At 46.6% G+C, this 22,488-nt stretch overlaps 1 pseudogene; it reads right to left on the bottom strand.

The window, feature by feature from the left end:
• Nucleotides 1-9,726: 9,726 nt before the first annotated feature.
• LOC142846706 (nucleoside diphosphate kinase, mitochondrial pseudogene) lies at nt 9,727-10,273 on the bottom strand (annotated as a pseudogene).
• Between the last annotated feature and the right edge of the window lie 12,215 nt (nt 10,274-22,488).

Below are 22,488 nucleotides of genomic sequence, written 5' to 3'. Positions count from 1 at the left end.
TCATCTGACTTTATGTGGATTCCGGGAATCCAAACTCAGGTCTCTGCTTTATCTATGAAGCCATTTCCTCCAACCCAGGGCCTTGCTCAAGCTGGGCAAGCTCTGTGCCACTGAGCTATGTTCCCAGGCCTGCAGCTTTCCTTCTCATCCCAAATGTTGATTTCTCTTCCAAATCCAAAGTTTCTCAAGCACCCAAGCTGTTCAGTGTCTGTCTGAAGGTCACAGAGAGGTCTCGAGTTCCTTTTTGCCCTGCTGGCCTTTCCTGCCTCACTTCCTGTGTCCTTGTCCATCCTCCGGTCCAGCCAGATTTCTCAGCATTCCTCGGTCACTTGCCCATTGACAGTTCACTATCCGTGAACAAGCTGTTCCCTCGTGTGAGACACCTTAATCTTCTTTTCTGCCCAATTCAGTCCCCCTCCAGAGACACCCTGGGTGGCATCAGTGACCCTTTCATTTGCTCTCTCAATGATTTAGCCACACAATTTTTCATTTACTTATTCTGATCAATCCCTTGTCTGCATTTTGGATTTCTTTTTTTCTCAGGACAGGATTTCTATGTGTAGCTTTGACTGTCATGGAACTCGCTTTGTAGACCAGGCTGGCCTGGAACTCACAGAGATCTGCCTGCTTCAGCCTCCTACAGAGTGCTGGGATTAAAGATGTGTGCTACCATGCCCAGTCTCAACTTCTCAGCATTTTGATTAAGATCATTGAAGTATTTCGTTAGTTTGGAGACAAGGTTTTGCTCTGCAGCCTAAAATTCATGATTCCCTTGCCTCAGACTCTTGAGTTGCTACGAATGCAGGCCACCACAACTTGCCATGAAAAGAGTTATATATTCCCTCCTCCTTCTCTCCCTCCAACCCTCCCTCCTGCTTTATCTCTTTCTCCCCAGCTAGGGCTTCCTCTAGTTTAGACTGGCCTTGAATTTACCACTTAGCAGAAAATGACCTTGAAGCCCTGTTCTTCCCCCAAGGAGGGGGATTGCAGGTTTGTGTTGCCAGGCCTAGCTTTCTCCTTGTTCTCCACAAAGTTTACTTCAGAGGAACAGTGGTCAGTAGAGGTGCTGTGCATTTTCAAGGTATCAGAGTTTGGGAAATAGCACCATCCCATGGGACCTGCGTGGACCCTGTTTGTGGGAATGCTCACCTTCAGGCTTGAAGTCCCTTCCAAAGTTGACATCTCCTACCACACCACAACCTGCCTCTGCGCACTAAGGCTCCCGTGAATCCTGCCCACACACTCAGACAGGGCAGGGCAGGGCCACAAAGTCATATGTTTTCATGCCTGTTCAGGGTGAGGTCACTGCCCAGGGACAGTTCAAAGAAAGAATGGAATATATATATCTTGGTGGTGGCGGCCTATGCCTTCAATCCCAGCATTCTGGAAACAGAGGTAGGCAGATTCCTGAGATTTTGAGGTCAGGCTGGTCTATAGAGTGAGTTCTAGGTCTACACAGAAAACTTTGTCTTGAAAAACAAAAATTTAAAAAAAGTGGGGGGGGGGCAGGCTGGAGAAATGACTCAACATTTAAGAGCACTTACTGCTCTTGTAAAGGACCTGGGTTCCATTCCCAGTGCCCACATAACAGTTCACAACCATCTGTAACTCTAGTCCAAGGTATATACTGCCCTGTTCTGGCAGCCCTGGGCATCAGACACATACATGGTACACAGACATCCATTCAGGCAAAATACTCATACGCAAAATATAAAAATTAAAAATTTCTCTGTGTATCTTTTTTTTTGTTTTGTTTTTCGAGACAGGGTTTTTCTGTAGCTTTGGTGTCTGTCCTGGAACTAGCTCTTGTAGACCAGGCTGGCCTCGAACTCCCAGAGATCCTCCTGCCTCTGCCTCCCTAGTGCTGGGATTAAAGGCCTGTGCCACCACCGCCCCGCTTTCTCTGTGTATCTTTAGCTGACCTGGAACTTGCTCTGTAGACCAGGCTAACCTCAAAAATCATAGAGACTCTCCTGCCTCTGCCACCCGAGAGCTGGAATTAAAGGCATGCACCACCACTACCTGGCTAAATAAATCTTTCTAAAAAGTTTTACATTTATTTATTAATTGGGGTGCATGCCACAGTGCCAGTGTGGAGGTCACCAATGGCATGCGGGAGTCACCTCTCTCCTTCCTCATGAAGTCCAAGGGATCACTTGGCAGTATGTGTGTTTACCCACTGAGCCATCTTGCTGGCCTCTCAGACAGAAGATTTCCTGACCAGGAGATTGTCTGGGCAACCCTAGCCTCCAGAAGAAGCCTTGGATCTTGCCTCTGAGTCGGCTGAGGTCGGAGACCCTCGTAGACGGATTTCTTACTCTTGCCTTTATTTAGGTTTGGGGCGTCCTAGTCTTGCCAACCCACATTCTGACCAGCACAGAGCTCCTCTCTCTCAGGGTCTGGTTCCTACGGTCAGAAGTTAGACCCTGCCTTGTTTCCCAGCCTCTTCATAGCCGGAGCTAACTCTACCGAGGCTCTTAACCCTCCCTGCTCCACTGCTGGCAGCTAAAGTTCTCGATGGACATCAGCGTTGCTGAGACACCTGTTCTGGCAGACTCCTAGAACACAGACGTCTCAGGACCACCTCTGCCTTCTAGGATCCTATGAGGAGAGAAGGCAGCTGCAAAAACAAGCACCTCTAATGGGGCGCTTAGGGACAAGCTACAATGAGGGGAGGCGTTCACTGTCCCGAGAGCCTCAATTATGGAGCCTCACAGGGAGGGGCCGAGCTTACTCATTTATTAATTACCCCATTCTCTAGCAGGAGGTGCTCTGTTAAGTGAACTGGATTCAGTGTCCGGAGGCCTGAGGCCAAGTATGACTGCGGCAACTTTTTACTTGGTTCTGTGGGTGAATCACCAAATTCGAGGGCCTGTTTCTCTCTCTCTCTCTTTCGTTCATTCGTTCCTTTTCTTTATTCCTTTCTTTCTTCCCTTCTGTTTTTGTTTTTTGTTTCTGAGACAGGGTTTCTCTGGTTTCCTGGAACTCTATAGACTAGGCTGACCTCGAACTCACAGAGATCCTCCTGCCTCTGTTTCCCGAGTGCTGGAATTGAAGGCACGTGCAGTCACCGCCCAGCTGAGGAGTCTGTTTTCTTTTCATTTTGTTTTTGTTTTTCAAGTAGGGTTTCTCTGTGTAACAGCCCTAGGTGTCCTGGAACTAGCTCTGTAGACCAGGCTGGCCTTGAATTCACAAAGATCGCCTGCCTTTGCCTCCTGAGTGCTAGGATGAAAGGCTTGTGCCACTACTGCCTAGTAAGTCTGTTTTTTTATTCCTGCCTTGAAGGGCCTGGGGCGGCCAGCAAGGCCATGCTTGGGAAAGATCATCAAAATGGCCAAGTGGCACACACATCTTCCCTTTGGTTTTTTCTTGGTGCACTTTCTAGATTCTGGCTTACAGTCAGCACTTGGAAGCTTCTGACGCTTGGACAAAGGGACAAATGAGTAGGCAAAGAGTGACTGAAGCTGGGCAAAGTGGTACAGGACACCTGTAATCCTAGCAGTTGGGAAATGAAGATGAAGAATCCTGTTGGAGACTAGCCTAGTCTACCTAGTAAGTTTAATGGAAAGCTATCCTGGGCTATATGAGACCCTATTTCAAAACAAACAAACAAACAAAAGCCAAAAACACCAGAACAACAAAAACTTAAAACAAAACAATAAAATTAGGTGGTCGGTGGTGGTACACGCCTTTAATTCCAGCTCTCAGGAGGCAGAAGAAGGCAGAGCTCTGTGAGTATGAGGCCAGCATGGTCTACAAAGTGAGTTCCAGGAGAGCTAGAGCTACACAGAGAAACCCTGTCTCAAGAAACCAAAGAAAAGCTGGGCGGTGGTGGCGCACGCCTTTAATCCCAGCACTCGGGAGGCAGAGGCAGGTGGATCTCTGTGAGTTCGAGACCAGCTTGGTCTACAAGAGCTAGTTCCAGGACAGGCTCCAAAGCCACAGAGAAACCCTGTCTCGAAAAACCAAAAAAAAAAAAAAAAAAGAAAGAAACCAAAGAAATAAGTAAATAAATAAAATATGAGTAGCACCTGTTCTCGTCAATTTATTATTGATGTGTCCTCTATATGAAGACAATATAATAAATGAAATTTTAGAATAAGGATGTGGAGTAAGAAACTCTACACATGGACTTGTTATTAGAACAGGGCTGGAGAGATGGCTCCACGGTCAAGAGCAGCTGCTGCTCTTGAAGAGGACTCAAGTTCTGTTCCCAGAACCACATCAGGTCCCTCTAACTCCAGCTCCAGGGGATCCAATGCCTCTGGCCTCCATGGGCACCTGCACTCACATACATAGACAAGCATACACACACAAACACTTTACTAAATATAATAATGCACCACCTTGAGATGGTGAAGATGTAATAATATGTAGGCTGGGGACATATCTCAGTGATAGGTCATGTGCTCATCAGACATGAGGCCCAAAGTTTGACACATGGCAACACAATTAGATAATTACTTAATCACCGAACTGGGCATGTAGTGCATGCATTCAGGACACTCGGGGAATTAAGAAGATTGTGAGTTCGCCTTCAGCCTACGACACACAGTGAGCTGGCTGTGGTGGCACACGCCTATACTCCTGGCACTTGGGAGGCAGAGCCTGGCAGATTTCTGTAAATTTGTGGCCAGCCTCGTCTACAGAGTGAGTTCCAGAACAGACAGGACAGTTACACAGAGATACCTGTCTCAAACCGCCCCCTCCCCCCCCAAGGTACATCGTGAGACTCAGTCTCAAACACTCACAGGTCATCTCTACACAGACTGGGCCACAGAAACCCTGTCCGCAAAACAACAGAAACCTGCATAGCTGCTCCGTTAGCCTCAATTCTCTACCGTGAGTTCTGTAGAGAATAGGAAGAAAGCCAGGCAATGCCATCTTTTAGGAATGGATCCAGAGTTCACATGCAACAGTCTGGGCCATGCAGTGAGCTTGAGGCCAGCCTGGGCTACATGAGACTCTATCTAAGAAGAAAAAAAAAGCCAACCCTTTCTATATAGTGAGTTCTAGGACAGTCAAATCTATGTAGAAAGACCTTGTCTTACAAAAAAAAAAAAAAAAAAAGAGGCTGGTGGTGGTGCTCACACCTTTAATGGAGGCCAGCCTGCTCTATAGAGCTAGTTCCAGGACAGCCAGTTGTAGCACAAATAATAAAAACTCAGAGTCAGATATTGGGGTTCAACCTGAAGACCAGAAAAGCAAAGCAGCTAGCCACTGGCTCTTACCATGACCTCAGTTCAAAAATGGTGATCCTGCCTCTAAGAACCCTCAGACTGAGGCTGAGAGCTGTTGGGAGGCAGAGGCAGGCCTGGTTCAGAAAAGATCCTGTTTCAAAACAAACATGTCTGGCAAGATGATAGGTGTTGGGTTGGAGACTCCAGCTCCTATCTGCATGGTCTGGGAAGCCGATTCTGCCCTCACTTCCTCCCTCTCTTCCCCTCCCTCCCCCACCTCCAAATCTGCTCAGAGACCCTACACACAAAGGAAAGGCACCAAAAACCCAGTTCTTGGTGAGTATTGCAACTTCCTCCTCTGATGCCAGCACCCCAGCTTTTGACCATACTTAGGTACAAACCCACCTTGTGGCAGGCAAATCATTACCTCTTACCTACAATCTATAAAACCTTCCTGTCTTGGCTTGGGTGCCCGACTTCTCTGGCCTCGTTCTCTGAGACAGTGAACCCACCTGGGAGTTGCTTTGCTCAATATACTTTTTTTTTTTTTTTTTTGGTTTTTCGAGACAGGGTTTCTTTGTGGCTTTTAGAGCCTGTCCTGGAACTAGCTCTTGTAGACCAGGCTGGCCTCGAACTCACAAAGATTCACCTGCCTCTGCCTCCCGAATGTTGGGATTAAAGGTGTGCGCCACCACCGCCCTGCCTCAATATACCTCTTGTAATACTTTTTCAGTTTAGCTTGATGTGGCTCTGTGGTGATATTTTGTTTGTGTTTTAACAAACAAAGCTGCCTGAAGATCAGAGTGCGGAGCTAAAAGCTACTAGAGGCCAGGCAGTGGTGGCACACACATTTAATCCCAGGAGACAGAGGCAGATGGACTTCTGTTAGTTCAAGGCCATGTGGGATATACAAAATTGATCCAGTCTAAGAGAAACAGAGCTCACACAAAGGTGATTCCAGCACTTAGGATCACGCGTCTTTAGTCCCAGCCCAAGAGCCAGGAAGGAGCTCAGTGCAGTCTGAGGCGGCAGTCTGAGCAGCAGGCTGTCTGAAGACAGGCTAGCCCCTTGGTCTGAGCGTTGGTAGAGGAAAGAATTGAGTAACTGCGCTGCTTCTCTGATCCTCTAGCTTTAACCACGATAGCTGACTCTGAATTTTTATTATTAAGAACAATTAAAATTCATGTTATATGGTTCACTGTGCCAGTGGAGAAACTTCCTGGGGGTGGGACACAAAAAGCCTATTAGTGCCTGCTACTCAGGAAGCACAGCATGGAAGGAGAGGACGCCCAGATTTGTCCTCTGACCTCTGAGCACACACATTACCACACGGAGAGGCAGGCCTCCTACACACGTGCACACCAATTAAATACAATGTCAATTTAATTAATTTGTTTCATGTACATTGGCAGTTGTCTGTATGTATGTCTGTCTGAGTGTGTCAGATTCCCCTGGGACTGGAGTTACAGACAGTTGTGAGATGCCAAGTGAGTGCTGGGAATTGAACCTGGGTCCTCTGGAAACCACTTAGCCATCTCCCTCAAAAACGCCCCCCACCTTTTTTTTTTTAAGAGTCTTACTGTGTAGTTTGGCTAGTCTGGAACTTGCTACGTAGATATGTAGACCAGGCTGGTTTCAAATTCACGGAGATCCACTGCCTCTATCTCTGAGTGCTGGGATTAAAGGTGTGTACGCTCTTTCCAGGTCCTTAAAATGTAATTTTTAAAAACCCCAAAAACGAAATTCTCTAATCTCCAGCTTTAATTCGAAGTCTAGCATTTGGGTAATGGAGCGGTAGAATGGCAGCCTGGGAAAGGGTCTGGATTTAATCTTAAAGGCTGAGCTGCTTTAGAGAGGCTAGGGCCTCTCATCTGCCCTTTGGAATTGAAACTTTGATTAATCCCTTTGCCAAGAACAAAGTCCTTCCCCCCTCTCCTCTGATGATTTGATGTGTACCACAGCTGTTATCTAGGTCTCAGGGAAGCAGACAGGTTGGAGAACATCATTCTAAACATAGCTTGGGACCCATAGGGATGGTTTGCTACAGTCTGCACAGGAACTAACCCAGACCGTAGATATGAGGCCAGAACCTTCTCTACCAAGAGGCACAGTGTATGGTTTGGGCCCAGAAGCTGCACTGAAGAAAAGAAGTGGTCCCTGGCTTGGAGAAAATGGTGTTTGTTCTGTTGGTTTCTTTGAGCCCTTACAAAGGAATGTATACAGAATGTGTGTTTGTATACAGAATCTACATAAGTGATCCTCCTGCTCTATGTCCTTCCACAATCCCTTAAATATCTCAAAAGTAAACAGGGCTGAATGTGGTAGCTCATGCCTGCAATCCCAGCCATTAGAAACCTGAGGCAGGAGGATTACAAGTTTGAGGCCAGCTTACCTTATATATTGAGACTATCTCAAAATATCAAAGAATAATAAAATACAAGAGAAATAACATCGTGACACGTGCCCTTAATTCGCTGGAATTGCGTGAAGCAGAGGCAAATGGAGCTCTGTGAGCTTGAGGCCAGATTGTTCTACCTATTGAGTGTCAGGACAGCCAGGGCCATGTAGAGAAAGCCGCTCTAGAGACACACACCCCCAAAAATTAAAAATCTAGTGAATGAACTAAAATACTCTACAGCTCTGCCCCAGGATGTACTTACGACACAAACCCAATCTAGCCAACGAAGCCAAGAACCAGCAATGGAACAGAAGGCGACAGTAGAGTTGCATATTGGGTCCTGGGTTTGTCTCTGGCCGTGCACATAGACAGGATGCTATTTTTGGAGCACAGGAACATCGAAGGCAAGGGATGAAAAGCTTCAGGACTTTCAAGAGATATGGGTCAATCCTGTTGCCGCTCTCATCCTAGTTATTTTGAGAAATTTCATCTAGCTGAAAGGCAAAACCCTCTAATCGCCGCCTCTAAACCACCTCTAACATTTCAGCCATGACCATGGGATGAGAGAAGCTTGGGATGGTTTCCAGGTTAGGTGCTGATGGAGAAGCAAGGGGCTCCCCTCTCTTTTCCTCGTTTAGTTTAGGCTACATGCAGCTGAGAATGACCTTGAGCTCCTGATGCCCTTGCTTCCGTCTTCCAAATGCTGGCCATGCCAGGCTTCCTCTCCATCTCTGTCACCTTAGGAAGCTGAGGTCCATACAGGAGCTGTGCAGTTGTTTGTTTCTGCGACTGTCCCGCATGCCTCAGGATGTTCTTGAATTCTTCATGTAGCTGAAGAAGACCATGAACTCCTGATCTTCCCACTCCTACCTCCCCAAATCTTAGATTACAGGTCACCACCACAACCAGTTCAACCACAGTAGTTTTATTTATCATAAACAAAGCCTTAAATGTCTGTCATTGGCCTCTGCGGGCAGACACATGGTTGCAGAGACACACACACACAGGCAAAACACCTATACACAGAAATAAATACATAATAGATGAAGTCCTTCACATTTAACCCATGTATCACAGGGCCCTGTTGAGCACCCATGTTGGTAGAAGCCCAAACATCTGACAGTTCTTCCGCTTCCTGTTCACAGTGAAGACCCAGGATGGTCCTCATTTCTAACACAATGGTCTCTAAGTGCTGAGTCTGGACTAGTACTTAGGATTCATTGGAAACATAAACTGGAGAGATATTGGGCTGGAGAGGTGGCCCAATGGTTAGGATCACTTGTTGCTTTTGCAGAGAACCTGAGTTCATTTCCCAGCATCCACATGGTGGCTGTCAACCCTGTGCAACTCCAGCTTCAGAGGATCTGAAACCCTCTTCTGGCCTCCATGCATGCACATGATGCATAACTGTGTATGCAGGCAGCTATGCACACCTATATACCTAAAACAAACAAACAAATCAATCTAAAGAAATACGAACTCACTGGGCAGTGGTGGTGCATGCCTTTAATCCCAACACTTGGGAGGCAGAGACAGGCAGATCTCTGTGAGTTTAAGGCCAGTCTGGTTTACAGTGCAAGTTCCAGGACAGCTAGTGATACACAGAGAAACCCTGTCTCAGAAAACAAAAACAAAACCAAACAAAAAATCTAGCTTTTTTTTTTCCAGAAGATTTTATTTATTTTTAAATATTTATTTATTTATTTAGTATACAATATTCTTTCTGCGTGTATGCCTGAAGGCCAGAGGAGGGCACCAGATCTCATTACAGATGGTTGTGAGCCACCATGTGGTTGCTGGGAATTGAACTCAGGACCTTTGGAAGAACAGGCAATGCTCTTAACCACTGAGCCATCTCTCCAGCCCCTTCCAGAAGATTTTAATGTCTCTCCTTTGGGGCAGGCAAAATCACCTCCGACAATGTCCGAAAGGTTGTCTGGCACTTAGGTACTGAAGGTTATGGTCCAATATTGTTCTGGCTTAGATACAAGGCACATAAAGTTGAGGCTTAGACTCCCCTGAGCTGAAGTTGGACAAAAGGGGAACAGGGCATGGTTTGGAAGATGGGAGGGGTATGGGCTTGAGTTCTTGTTGGCAGAGGTAGTTGGTCATGGATGAACCCTGAAAAACAGCAGGCAGTTCAAACCCTCAGACTCCACTGCAGCTGCTGTGGTGACCTCCGTCTGCCCAGTTCAACAGTTCGCTGCTCTGAAACCACAGCTGGATCTCCCTCTGGGCATCCTCCACAGAATCGCTAGCATGGATGACATTCCTGCTGGTGTGAACACTGAAGTCTCCTGCCTTGGTTGAGTCAGTGTGTACTATCATGGTCCTTGAGATGTGGACCACAGTGCGTCCTTCCCAAACCATGGCCACCACAGGCCCGGAGCTCATGTGGCTGATAAGAGCAGGGTAGAATGGCTTCCTCTGCATCCTGGTAGAGCTCAGCAAGGATGCTTTCTGATGCCTGCAACATTTTTATCCCTACCAGCTTGAAGCCCCGCCTCTCAAAGTAGTGTATCACAGTACCTACTAGCCTTTGCTGCACCCCATCTGGCTTCACCACAACCAGGGCAACCAGAGTAAGCTCCTGGGGCCAGGAAGGCCCTCCAGAACTGGGGCGCACCAGCAGGCCTGGAATGCGTGGCCTGCACAGCAACGCCCGCAGCACGGTGCGCCCAAAGAGACAGCCCATGGCGCAGGCTGGCTGGCAACGAACGCTAAATCTAGCTCTTAAGAGAATGGAATATATAGGCATGAGGACCAGAAGTTCAAGGCCAACCTGGTCTACATGGGAAGTTCAAGAAGAAACTGGGCTATATGAGACCTTGCCTCAAAACAAACAAACAAATAAAAACGTATCTTTCTAAACAAAATTAAAAAAATGCTGCATACAGTGACTCTGGTGAGTCATGCCTATAATCCTAGCATTTGAGACACTAAGATAAGGCCTAGAAGTTTGGCCTGGGCTACATAGTGACAGTAAAGTCAAAAATTAAAAAGGGGCTACAAAGGGGCCAAGAAGAACTCTCTACATTTCTTTGACGCATGCATGCTCCACTATCTTGCTGGTACTAGAGGTTCAGGGAGGGGTCAGGAGAAATACAGTAAACACAGCTCCTTCAGGTTTTATCTTGGAACAAAGTGTGGGTATAAAGAAATAAACACGAACAGCACACTCACCCTGGCTGTGTTTTCCTCAAGGCCCAGGCAGTGGCCTTTGTTTAAGGTTAGATTGTTTACTCCCAAGGGATGGGGGAGTGGGAATTAGAAGTAGCGCTTGGACAGAAGCCCAAGAGGTTTCACTCAGTTCCTTGGGAGTCTGATAGGGGACACAGAGAGCTCAGAACTCAGGGATCCTGGCCAGGGAGAAGGGCCTCTGGGGACCCAGGAGGGCGGGACTGTGGTTTCCAGAGGCAAAGATGACATAATGTCTGCTTGGCCGGCAGACGCCAGTTCTGCTGGAGTGGCCCATCCAAGTAGCAGGGCCTAGGTCTTGCCCCAGGTTTGCCCTGATGCTCAGAGGCTAGGTTTTCTCCTTCCCCAGGATGCTGAGAAATTGAACCCAGTAGCTGGGACTGCCTGCTTATCCCAGGGCTGCCCAAATCCTGGCCTGCCTCATCATTCAGCCAGGGGGCTTGGGTGGTCCTCCAAGATGCTTCCACAGCCTGCTTGTCCTACCTCTGTTATGTATGTTTGCTTGTTTTACATTTGTTTTTATTTTGTGTGTGTTATGTGGCCATCTTGACGGGGTGTGTATGTGTGTGTGACAGCACGTGTCAGAGGTCAGAGGACAATCTGCCAGAATTAGTTCTGTCTATTGGAAATAAGATGATAGCACATTCAACAGACTAGTGAAACAAAGCAAGGTGTTTTTTTGTTTTGTTTTGTTTTGAGACAAGGTTTCTCAGCGTAAACAGTTCTGGCTGTCCTGGAATTCACTTGTAGACCAGGCTGATCTTGAACTCATAGAGATCCACCTGCCTCTGCCTCCCAAGTGCTGGGATTAAAGATGTGTACCACCACAAAGCAGTTTTTAATATACAATTCTTTTTTTAAAAAGATTTATTTATTATGTATACAACATTCTGCCTCCATGTATGCCCACATGCCAGAAGATGGAACCAGATTTCATTACAGATGGTTGTGAGCCACCATGTGGTTGCTGGGAATTGAACTCAGAACCTCTGGAAGAGCAGTCAGTGCTCTTAACCACTGAGTCATCTCTCCAGCCCCTTAATATAAAATTCTTGAGAGAGGGACAGAGCATAGAGAAAAGGTGAAAAAGAGCTGGGGTGCTGATTTGGCACAAGACTAGTTTTCAAAAAAAAAAAAAGAAAGAAAGAAAGAAAGAAAAAAATTTTAAAAAAGAATAGTTTTCAAAGTCCTCCCGTGATGGGATATTCCTATCCTCTCTTCCTATAGGCCAAGACTAGCTTCCTTCTCAAATCCCCCATCCTATTAGTTCAGAATACAAAGTCTTGCCTAATTAATCATTTGGGGCTTGAGATTGCCTACTTTTTTAAAAAATTATTTATTTATGACCTTTTTGTTGTTGTTGTTTTAGACAGCTCTGGCTGTCTTGGAACTTGCTTTGTAGACCAAGCTGGTTTCAAATTTACAGAGATCCACTTGACTCTACCTCCTGAGTGCTGGGATTAAAGGTGTGTGCCATCACTACCTGGCTTATTTTTATTTTATATACATTTGGTGTTTTGCCTGCAAGTGTCTCTGTATGCAGGAATCAGATCCGGGGCAACAGGATTACAGACAGCTGTGAGCTGTCATGTGGGTGTTGGGTGTTGCGTTAAGAAGTATTTTCATACTAGCCAGAATGGAGTATAATAAACTTTTATTTATTTAGGGATAGACTCACAGAAAAAGCAGTAATCAGCAGGAGTGGAGAACTGGAATAGAGGCCCTCGGGCAATTCTTCGTCTGAATTTATAGTACATGAGACCACACCTAAAGTGGGCTGGTATCTTAAAGGCTATTGGCTGAAGGAATCCCACAAAAGCTGGGTACTGAACCTGGGTCCTCTGGAAGAGCAGCCAGAGCTCTAACAGCTGAGTCATTTCTCCAGCCCCAAGATTGCCCACTTTTCTGACTGTGGGCTCAGTCATTAGCATACTGCCTATGGTGGCTCCTGTTCATCAGACCTCTGCTCAACACTGAGCACACCTCATACTGAAAACAGACAGGGCTGGAGAGATGGGTCGGTAGTTAATAGCAAATACTGTTCTTGCAGAGGACCCTGCAAGCTTCCTGAAACTCCAGCTCCAGGGGATCTAACATGCCTCTGATTTCCTTCTAAGGACACGTACACAAATAAGCATAATGGAAATTAAGAAAATGTAAGGGTTTTTGTTTGTTTGTTTTTGCTTTTAGAGACAGGGTTTCTCTGTAACAGTCTGGCTGTCCTGGAACTTACTTTGTAGATCAGGTTAGTCTCAAACTCACAGAGATCCACCTGCCTCTGCCTCCCAAGTGCTGAGATTAAATGCATGCCCCACCACTGCCTGGAAAAAATTTAACGTTTTAGAAGAAAGGAAGGAAGGAAAAAGGAAGGAAGGAAAGAAGGCAGACAGGCAGGCAGGCAATGGACCTTAATTATCTGTCTGTCTGTCTGTCTATTTTTGGATTTTTGAGACAGAGTTTTCCCTCTGGTCATCCTGGATCTCCCTCTGTAGACCAGGCTGCCCTAGAACTCAGAGATCCTCCTGCCTCTGCCTCCCCAGTGCTGGGATTAAAGGCATGCGCACTCCTGCCCAGCCAACGATCTATTTCTTTCTTTCTTTTTGTTTGTTTGTTTGTTTGTTTTCAAGATGGGGTTTCCCAGTAGCTATAGAACCAGTCCTGGAACTCACTATAAGTAGACCAGACTGGCCTTGAACTCTGCCTGCCTCCTCCTGCCAAGAGCTGAGATTAAAGGTTTGTGCCACCACAACCGGACAACAATCTATTTCTTACATCTCCTTCTCCCATGTGGCCCTAAGAATCAAACTTAGGTTGTAGGACTGGATGGCCAGCTCCCTGATGTGCAGAGCCATCTCACCAGCAGGGCCATACCAGTCATTGTCGACTGTCATTCTTGATCCATAAGTGAAGGAGTGATGCACTCGGGGTAAGTGCAAGGCCAGTGCTGGAACCCTGTCCCCTGGCCACAGTGCTATTTAACGATACCAGTCCCCGTCTTTCATGCACTGTCTCATCCTTACAAAACATTTGCGTGTGCTTCCCCCCCTCCTTCATCATGTGAGACTGAAGGGTCATGACCTCTGTTTTTATAGGGGGTTTATAGAGTCTAACCAGCTTGATGTGGGAGTGATTTCTTATTAATAAAGAAACTGCCTAGACCCATTTGATAGGCCAACCCTTAGGTAGGAGGAGAAAACAGAACAGAATGCTGGGAGAAAGAAGCTGAGTCAAGGAGTCGCCATGATTCTCCCACTCCAGGCAGATGCAGGTTAAGATCATTCCTGGTAAGCCAGCTCGTGGGCTACACAGATTAATAGAAATGGGTTAGATCGATATGTAAGAGCTAGCCAATAAGAAACTGAAACTAATGGGCCAGGCAGTGTTTAAAAGAATACAGTTTCCGTGTAATTATTTCGGGTAAAGCTAGCCATGCCGGCGGCCGGGTGCCAGGGACGCAGCCCCGCCGCTCCTTAACACAACACCAGCTTGCTCAAGATCACCCACTAGAAAGTGACAAAACCAGGCCAAATGCTTTGCTCCCAAACCACTTATTTTGTCCTTCATTCTAGACTGCAGCAGTGATCCCCATGCCTAGAAGCCCAGGGCGGGGCTCAGTGCAGTCCCACCAAGCACAGCCTCTCGGGTCTTTGTCTTTCTCCTCCTTCCCTTTCTTCTCCTTTTCCTCTTCCTCCCCCTTCTCTCCTCCTCTTTTTCCTCTTTATTTCTCTTCTTTTGTTTGTTGTGAGACAGGGTCCCTTGTAGCCCAGGTTGGCCTCAAACTTACTATGTTATCAGATGATGACCTTCTGATCTTCTCGCCTCCACCTCCAACTCTCCTGCTGACCAGGGGCGACTCTAATAATTTTTGAACTCCAAACTTACCCCAGGAAAAAGCTGCCTGTGTCCCCGAGGTTGTTGACAATCTGGAAATGATTTAGCATTCCTGTCCACTGTTCTCTTTCCCATTAGTCTTTTATACATTTTATACATTGTAGGTTAAAAACTTCATGACAACAACAACAACAGCCCCATAACTGGCAGATGTGGTGGTGAACACCTTTAACCCCAGCACTCAGAAGGCAGAGGCTGGTGCATCTCTGTGAGTTTAAGGCCAGCTTGGTCTCCAGAGGGAGTTTTAGGGCAGTCAAGGCTATATAGTAAGACCCTGTCTCAAAAAAAAAAACAAAAAAACAGCTAGGCACTGGTGGCTTAGACCTTTAATCTCAGCACTTGAGAGGCAGAGGCAGGAAGATTTCTGTGAGTTTACGGCCAGCCTGATCTACAGAATGAGTTCCAGGACAGCCAGGGCTGTTACACAAAGAAATCCTGTCTCATAAAACCAAACCAATCCAACCAACCGAACAAGCCCATAGCTGCCAGGCATAGGAGCGCATAGCCAGGCGTGGGAGTGTACACCTTTGATTCCAGCGTTCCGGAGGTAGAGAGGCCGATCTGTGAGTCCTAGACCAGCCTAGAGAGACCAAGTGAGACCCTGTCTCAAAAATAAATGAACAAATAAACCCACAACCCATTAAGCCCCACCTGTTGTCCCTTATATAGAATTTGTACATGACAATGAGGAGGATGATCTTGGTCCCACTTTACAAGGGCGCAGGGAATTCTGGTACCTTTCACACGTCTCCTTCAGGCTTCATCATCCATCGGTAACGAAGCCTGGAGTGGGACCCAAGTTCAGGTTAAACCTGGAATATATGACACTCCCTCCACCCCTGACCCACTCTTCCCCACCTCTCCCCCACCTCCCATATGATATCCCACACACCCCCACCCACTCTTCCCCACCCCTCTCCTCCTCCCATTGTTGGTTGGTTTGGGTTGATAATTTTATGTGTAGGAATGTTTTGCCTACATATATGCTTATATATCACATACATGCCTGGTGCTGGAGGAAGTCAGAAAAGGGTGTTGGGTTCGCTGGGACTGGGGTCTCTATTAGGAATTTTTCCTAACGCGAGCTCTTTGCCAATGCAAAAATATCCAGGTTTAATGGGATTCCTGCGCTCTTGGGTGGCCCCAAGGGGGAACCAGGAGGCTGCCAACTCGACCACAAGGGAGAGGAACCAACTACCAGGAAATTTTCCAGGGAAGCAGTTTAAGGGCGTGGTCAAGATTTTGGCAGGCCCTCCTCTGGCAGGCACAGGGATGGGCCTCCAAAGATGGAGGCCAGAGACCAGGGCTTACCATCTCTATGGATCTTTGTTAGCTGCCATGTTGGTACTGAGCATTGAACCTGGGTCCTTTGCAAACAGGGTCCTCTTATGTAGCTCTGACTGGCCTAGAATTCCCTGTGTAGACCAAGATGTATGTATATGCATTTATGTATGTGTGTGTGCACAAGTGCCTGAGTGAGTACCATATGTGATAGGTGCAGGTGCCTGTGCACACTCATAAGCTAGAAGAGGGTGTCAGATGTCTTGGAACCAGCGTGGCAGGTGTTTGGGGGAAATGTAAAGACGGTTATGAAAGCTGGGACCTCAACTCTAATCCTCATGGTCATACAGTATAAGGTCTCTCCTTCCTGTGGGGGGCCAGCCGTGATAAGCTAAGTCTGGGCAGAAAGGTAGTTCTTTACTTCCTCCTACCATTATCACCTGGGACTCTGGCCATTGGTAAGTTTAAATGCAGTCTGGAGTCTCAATAGTTTACCCTGAGACAATGCCTGGCAGGTCGACATTACCCGACCCTCACCCAAGAGCAGACCATTGAAAGGAAATTCCTGGCATTCCAAGCACTGTAGATAGGAACACCTGCCAGCACTTCACCAGACAAATGTCAGTCAATCAGGGGTCCTGAACCTCAAAGACCCCTCACCCCCACTTTCACTAATATAAAAACTCAATTCTCATTGAGCTCGGGGCTCTCCGGATATTCCAATATGTTGGACATATGGAGAGACTGAGTTTGCAAACTTGATTAAAATAAAGGGTCTTTGCTTTTACATATGGGACTCGGTCTCCTTTGTTGGCTTTTGAGGGGACCCACGGGTTTGGGCATAACACCTCTGCCATGCAAGTTCCAGGAATCCAACTCAAGCTGTCAGTCTTGATGACAAACACCTTCACCCTGTGAGCCTTCTCACCTGCCCAGCTCAGGTTTTTAATGAAAATGCCATGCACACCTATTGGTTTCAGGTGCAGGCTGGGCAGGTCTGAAACCTGCCTGTATGGTGCCAAGTTCTCTGTGGCAGGAGCTTTGCTGCGTAAGTCAGTCAAACAAACCCCCGGGCAGTATTTTTCTCCCCTAGGTGACCTGAAGATTTGCACCAGGATGCCCATCCCTCTCGACAGGCTGGGTCCTGGACCTAGGTGTTGTGTGTCCGGGATTCCCCACTAATATCAGTGTTCATCTCTGGCTAGGTTCTGGGGTGACGTGTGTCTGGAAAAATGCCCAGAGGTGGCTTTTACCCAGCTGGCTTGGGTAGGCAGGGGGTGGACTATCTGATGAAGGAATCTGATGTGTCTAGCTGTAGCTGCGAATCGTAATTCGTCTTCTCTAGCCTACTTGAGACAATCTGTTTAGGCCAACGAAGAGTGCCCAGCTCTCCCTGAGGAGGAGCTGTAGCAGTTAGTGGCTGTTGCAGGAGGGGGAGTCCTTTTCTTGTGTTGCCCATTCTTTAGTAAACAAACCCCCACCCTAGCTCCCTGCAAGTGACCCTTAATTAAACTCAATAGGTCACCATTAAAAAATAAATAAACAAAACGAGATGTGGCAGAACATGCCATCAAAACCAGTGTCTTGAGCAACTGCATTTCCTCAAAGGACAAAGGCTCTAATTGAGCCTGGCTTCAGGAATGGGCTAAAGAGTCCCAGTTATTACTCTAAGGTAAAAAAGCGAGAGAGTGAATGCAGTGGCTCACACAACACTGGAGAGGCTGAGGTGGGAGGATAAAATATGGGACCATTCTGGTCTACACAATAAGACTTTTTCTTAAAAAAACAAACTAGGAGGCTGGAGAGATGGCTCAGAGGTTAAGAGCATTGCCTGTTCTTCCAAAGGTCCTGAGTTCAATTCCCAGCAACCACATGGTAGCTCACAACCATCTGTAATGGGGTCTGGTGCCCTCTTCTGGCTTGCAGGTATACATACACACAGACAGAATATTGTATACATAATAAATAAATAAATAAAAAAACTAGGGCCTGGTAGTGGTAGCACAGGCCTTTAATCCCAGCATTCGGAGGCAGAGGCAGAGGCAGCCTGACCTACATAGTGATTTCCAGGCTAGTTGGAGCTAAATAGTGAGACCCTGTCTTAAAACAAACAAACAAACAAACAAACAAACAAACAAACAAAACACCAGCCAAACAGAGAAAAAATGAAACACAAAACATAAAACCAAATACTAGCCAGACAAAGTGGCCCACAGCTGTAATCTTGAGAGGTAGAGGAAATAGGACTGCTACAGTTTCCAGGCAAATCAGGGCTACATAGTGAGAAACTGTCTCAAAAAGCCAGAAAACAAACAAACAAATCAATGGAAGAAGAACTGAGGCTATAGCTGAGTGAAACACTTGAAAAGGCTGTTTGATCTCAGCATCTTGAAACAACAATAACAACAACAAAAAAAAACCCAAACCAACAAATAAAAAGCAGGGCCAGTGGGATGGATCAGTGGATAAAGGTACTTGCTGCCAAGAATAATAACCAGAGTTCACTTCCTGGGAACCACACTGTGGAAGGCTAGAACAGATTCCTTCACATTTTTCTGCCTCCACATGCATGCCACTGCATACAGCGGTTCACACATATATACACATTCACAGGCACATACATAAATAAATACAATTAAAAAAAAAAAGGCCCAGGGCTGAAGAGATGGCTCAATGGTTAAGATCACTGATTGCTCTTCTAGAGAACCTGGGTCTAACTCCCAGCATTCACTTGGCAGCTAACAACTGTATCTAACTCCAAGATCTGAGACCCTCACATAGACATACATGCAGGCAAAATACCAATGCATATAACAATATAAATTAATTTTAAAAAGTCCACCCACCAGACAGTGGTGGCACATGTCTTTAATTCCAGCACTCTGGAGGCAGAGGCAAGTGGATCTCTGAGTTTGAGGCCAGCCTGGTCTACATAGTGAGTTCCAGGTCAGATAGGGCTACACAGAGAAACCCTGTCTCAGAGAGAGAGAGGGAGAGGGAGAGGGAGAGGGAGAGGGAGAGGGAGAGAGAGAGAGAGAAAGAGAGAGAGAGAGGAGAGAGAGGAGGGAGAAGGAGAGAGAGAGTGAGAAGAGAGAGAGAGATAACGGAGGGAGGAAGGGAGAAGAGAAGGAAAAGGAAGGGATGGCTCAGAGGAAAATACAGTTGCTGTCAAGCCTGATGACTTGCGTTTGATCCCCAAGACTCACAAGATGGACAGAAACAACTCTTGCAAGTTTCCCTTTGACCTCCACACATCATGACATACACGACCCCCTAATAAATAATGTAATAAAAAAATTTAAAAAGAGAGAACAACAACAAAGAACACAGGCACAAAAAGGAAGCAATCAATCGTATGTTGTCTGGGGCTGTAACATCTGAACGCTTGCCTAAGTCCGGGGGAATCCCCTTTCCCGGAGGCTCACTCATTACTTCCTCTCCACAGAGACTGCTCCACACAGCTGCCCCCGTATCCCTGTGATGCAATGACTGGCTTCCCCAAGAGTGAGCCATCTCAAAGAGCAAAAAACCAGAAGGAAGCTATAATTCTTTTTATGGCCAAATCTCCAAAGTCCTATTCGGTCGATTCTGTCACATTCTACGTATTGGAAGTCTGGCTCACACTCAAGAGAGGGAAAATGAGGATCTACCTAAAAAAGCAGAAATTGCCAAAGAATGTGATTGTGTGTGTGTGTGTGTGTGTGTGTGTGTGTGTGTGTGTATTTTGCCTGCCTGCTGTCTGTAAACCATGTATGTGCCTGGAGCTCTCAGAGGCCAGAAGAGATCCCCTGAAAGTAGAGTTACAGACACTTGTGAGCTGCCATGTGGGTGCTGGGAATTGAACCCAGGTCCTTGAGAAGAACAGCCAAGGCTCTTAACCACTGAGTCATTTTTCCAGACCCGCAGGCAATTTCTTTTTGGAAAAGGTGCAGCAATACCAAAAACAGGCTAGCAAGCACACCATGACTGGCATGCTCCCTAAAGGTGGTACTGCATCTCAGCCTGTTGGTGGGGTCCCTACTTCACAGTCTGGTATTACTGATTAATCTTCACAGATAGAAGGGGAAGGCTCAGGAAATAGAAACCCTTTCTGGGCTAACTACTTTTGATTAAAAGAAGGAGGAGGAGGAGGAAGAGGAGAAGGAGAAGGAAGAAGAAGAGGAGGAGGAGGAAGAGGAGGAGGGAAAGAAGAAGAAGAAGAAGAAGAAGAAGAAGAAGAAGAAGAAGAAGAAGAAGAAGAAGAAGAAGAAGAAGAAGAAGAAGAAGAAGAGAGGAGGAGGAGGAGGAAGGACTGGGAGCATGGATCAGTGGTTAAGAGCATTCATTGGCTGTTCTTGAGGACCTGGGTTCAATTCCCACCACCCACACAGCAGCTCACAACTGTCTGTAACTCCAGTTCTAGGGGATATGGTGCCTTCATACATACATACATACATATATATATATGTATATATATATAGACAAAATACCAATATATGTTAAAATAAATCTTAAAAAAGGAGAGAATGAAGGTGTAAGTCACAAACAATGCCACACCGGTTTGGAATTATGATTAATAGGGTGGTATTTATTTAAAGGGGAAAAAACTTACAGATCACCATCCCAGAAAACAGCCCTCTGCACAACCAGGAAGGGAGTCTAGTCGCCAGCGGAGCAGGAAGTGAAGAGAGGAGAGGGAAGTGGCTGCTTTTTTAAAGGGAGAGAGACCACGCCCCAATGGGCTGGTATCTCAGTGGCTATAGGCTGGAGAAGGAGCGGAAGGACCTCCCGCAACAAGAGAAAATATTTCTTATACATGCAAATACACATAAGTAAAAATAAAATACATTCATTCTTTTAAGTCCATATGTTCCAGAAGATTTGACACCCTCTTCTGACCTCTGAGGGCACCAGGCATGCACCTGGGGCACACATACACATGCAGGATAAACATTCCTAAACATAAAATAAAATAAATAAAAAATTTTAAATATTTGAGCCAGGAGGTGGTGGCACACTCCTTTAATCCCAGCACTCGGGAGGCAGGAGGCAGGGGCAGGCAGATCTCTGTGAGTTCAAGGCCAGCCTATTCTACAAGAGCTAGTTCCAGGACAGGCTGCAAAGCTGCATAGAAATCCTGTCTCAAAAAAAAAAAACAAAATCAAGCCAGGTGGTGGTGGCGCATGCCTTTAATCCCAGCACTCGGGAGGCAGAGGCAGGCGGATCTCTGTGGTCTACAGAGCTAGTTCCAGGACAGGCTCCAAAGCCACAGAGAAACCCTGTCTCGAAAAAAAAAACCCCAAAAATTCAATGTTTAATAAAAACTAAATAAAAAAAAAGGCCTGAGAAAGCACTGTTACTAGACACGTTGGTGATAAATTTCTTGGCTCTGACTGTGATCTTGGAGAAGCTGAATAACCTCTCTGAGCCCCTGGTTTCTTATCTGTCAGAGGAGGAATAAAAACGGCCTTCTGCTGAGGATGAAAGTGCTGATGCATGTAAAACTTGGAGTTCTTCCTTGAACTCAGAGTTCAGATAACGGGCCTTACTGGAAGAGCCGGTAGGAGGACCAAAAGGAGATGCTGCAGCTTCTGGATAAAGGAAGGCTGTGGTTACTCTGGGACCTTTACATAAAAGATCTTTGGGGATGCAGACAGCAGAGAGATGACCCAGCAGGTATAGGTGCTTGCTGCTAAGACCAACAAACTAAATTCAATCCCTGGGGACCCCCCCCCCCTTAAATAAATAGAAGCTCTTTGGAAAGCACAAGGTAGGGTACAAGACAGGAACAAAACGCCCTAGACCAAGTGCTTTCCAAGCTCAAATTCTTAGTGTGGGCTCCCCTTCCCCCCACCCCCAGTCTCATTGTCATTGAGACTGACCTAGAACTCGTAGTAACCCTCTGCCTCAACCTCCCAAGTACTAGAATTGTAGCTGTGAGCCACCAAATCTGACTACTTGCAGTTCTTGTTCGCCACCACTTGGAGAGGACGAAAAGGTGCTACCCCTTTCACGCACTCGTCCCGAGGCTCAGAGACTCTGACCAGCTCTTTTAAGCCCTTGCTAGGAACTTACTGGATTGGACAACGACAGTGGTCCTTGGTGGGAGAGAAGGAAGACAGGTGCTTGGCAGTTATGTGTGGTGATGAATACCTATAATCCAGCACAGAGTCCTTAAAAATACTATCACAGGTTCAAGGTCATTTTGGACTGCTTAGAAGATTCTAGAGACTCTTTCAAAAACTGAAAAACAAGCACTTAAGTAGGGCAGCTGGTAAAGTGCTCGCCTGGCATGCACAGGCCCTGTGTTCAAATCCCAGGTGCCCGGCATGCACAAGGCCCTGTGTTCAAATGCCAGCTTGCCTGACACACACAAGACCTTGTGTTCAAACCCCAGCACATCATAAAAACACATGGTAAGACTGGGCAGTGGTGGCACACACCTTTAATCCCAGCACTCAGAAGACAGAGGCAGGTGGATCTTTGTGAGTTCAAGGACAGCCTGGTCTACTGAGTGAGTTCCAGGACAGCCAGGGCTACACAGAGAAATCCTGCTTGAAA

This window comes from Microtus pennsylvanicus, chromosome 3, assembly GCF_037038515.1.
Source record: "Microtus pennsylvanicus isolate mMicPen1 chromosome 3, mMicPen1.hap1, whole genome shotgun sequence".
Classification (NCBI taxonomy): domain Eukaryota; kingdom Metazoa; phylum Chordata; class Mammalia; order Rodentia; family Cricetidae; genus Microtus; species Microtus pennsylvanicus.
Note: the sequence above shows the minus strand (reverse complement) of the source record. Positions and strands in the feature narration are given on the sequence as shown.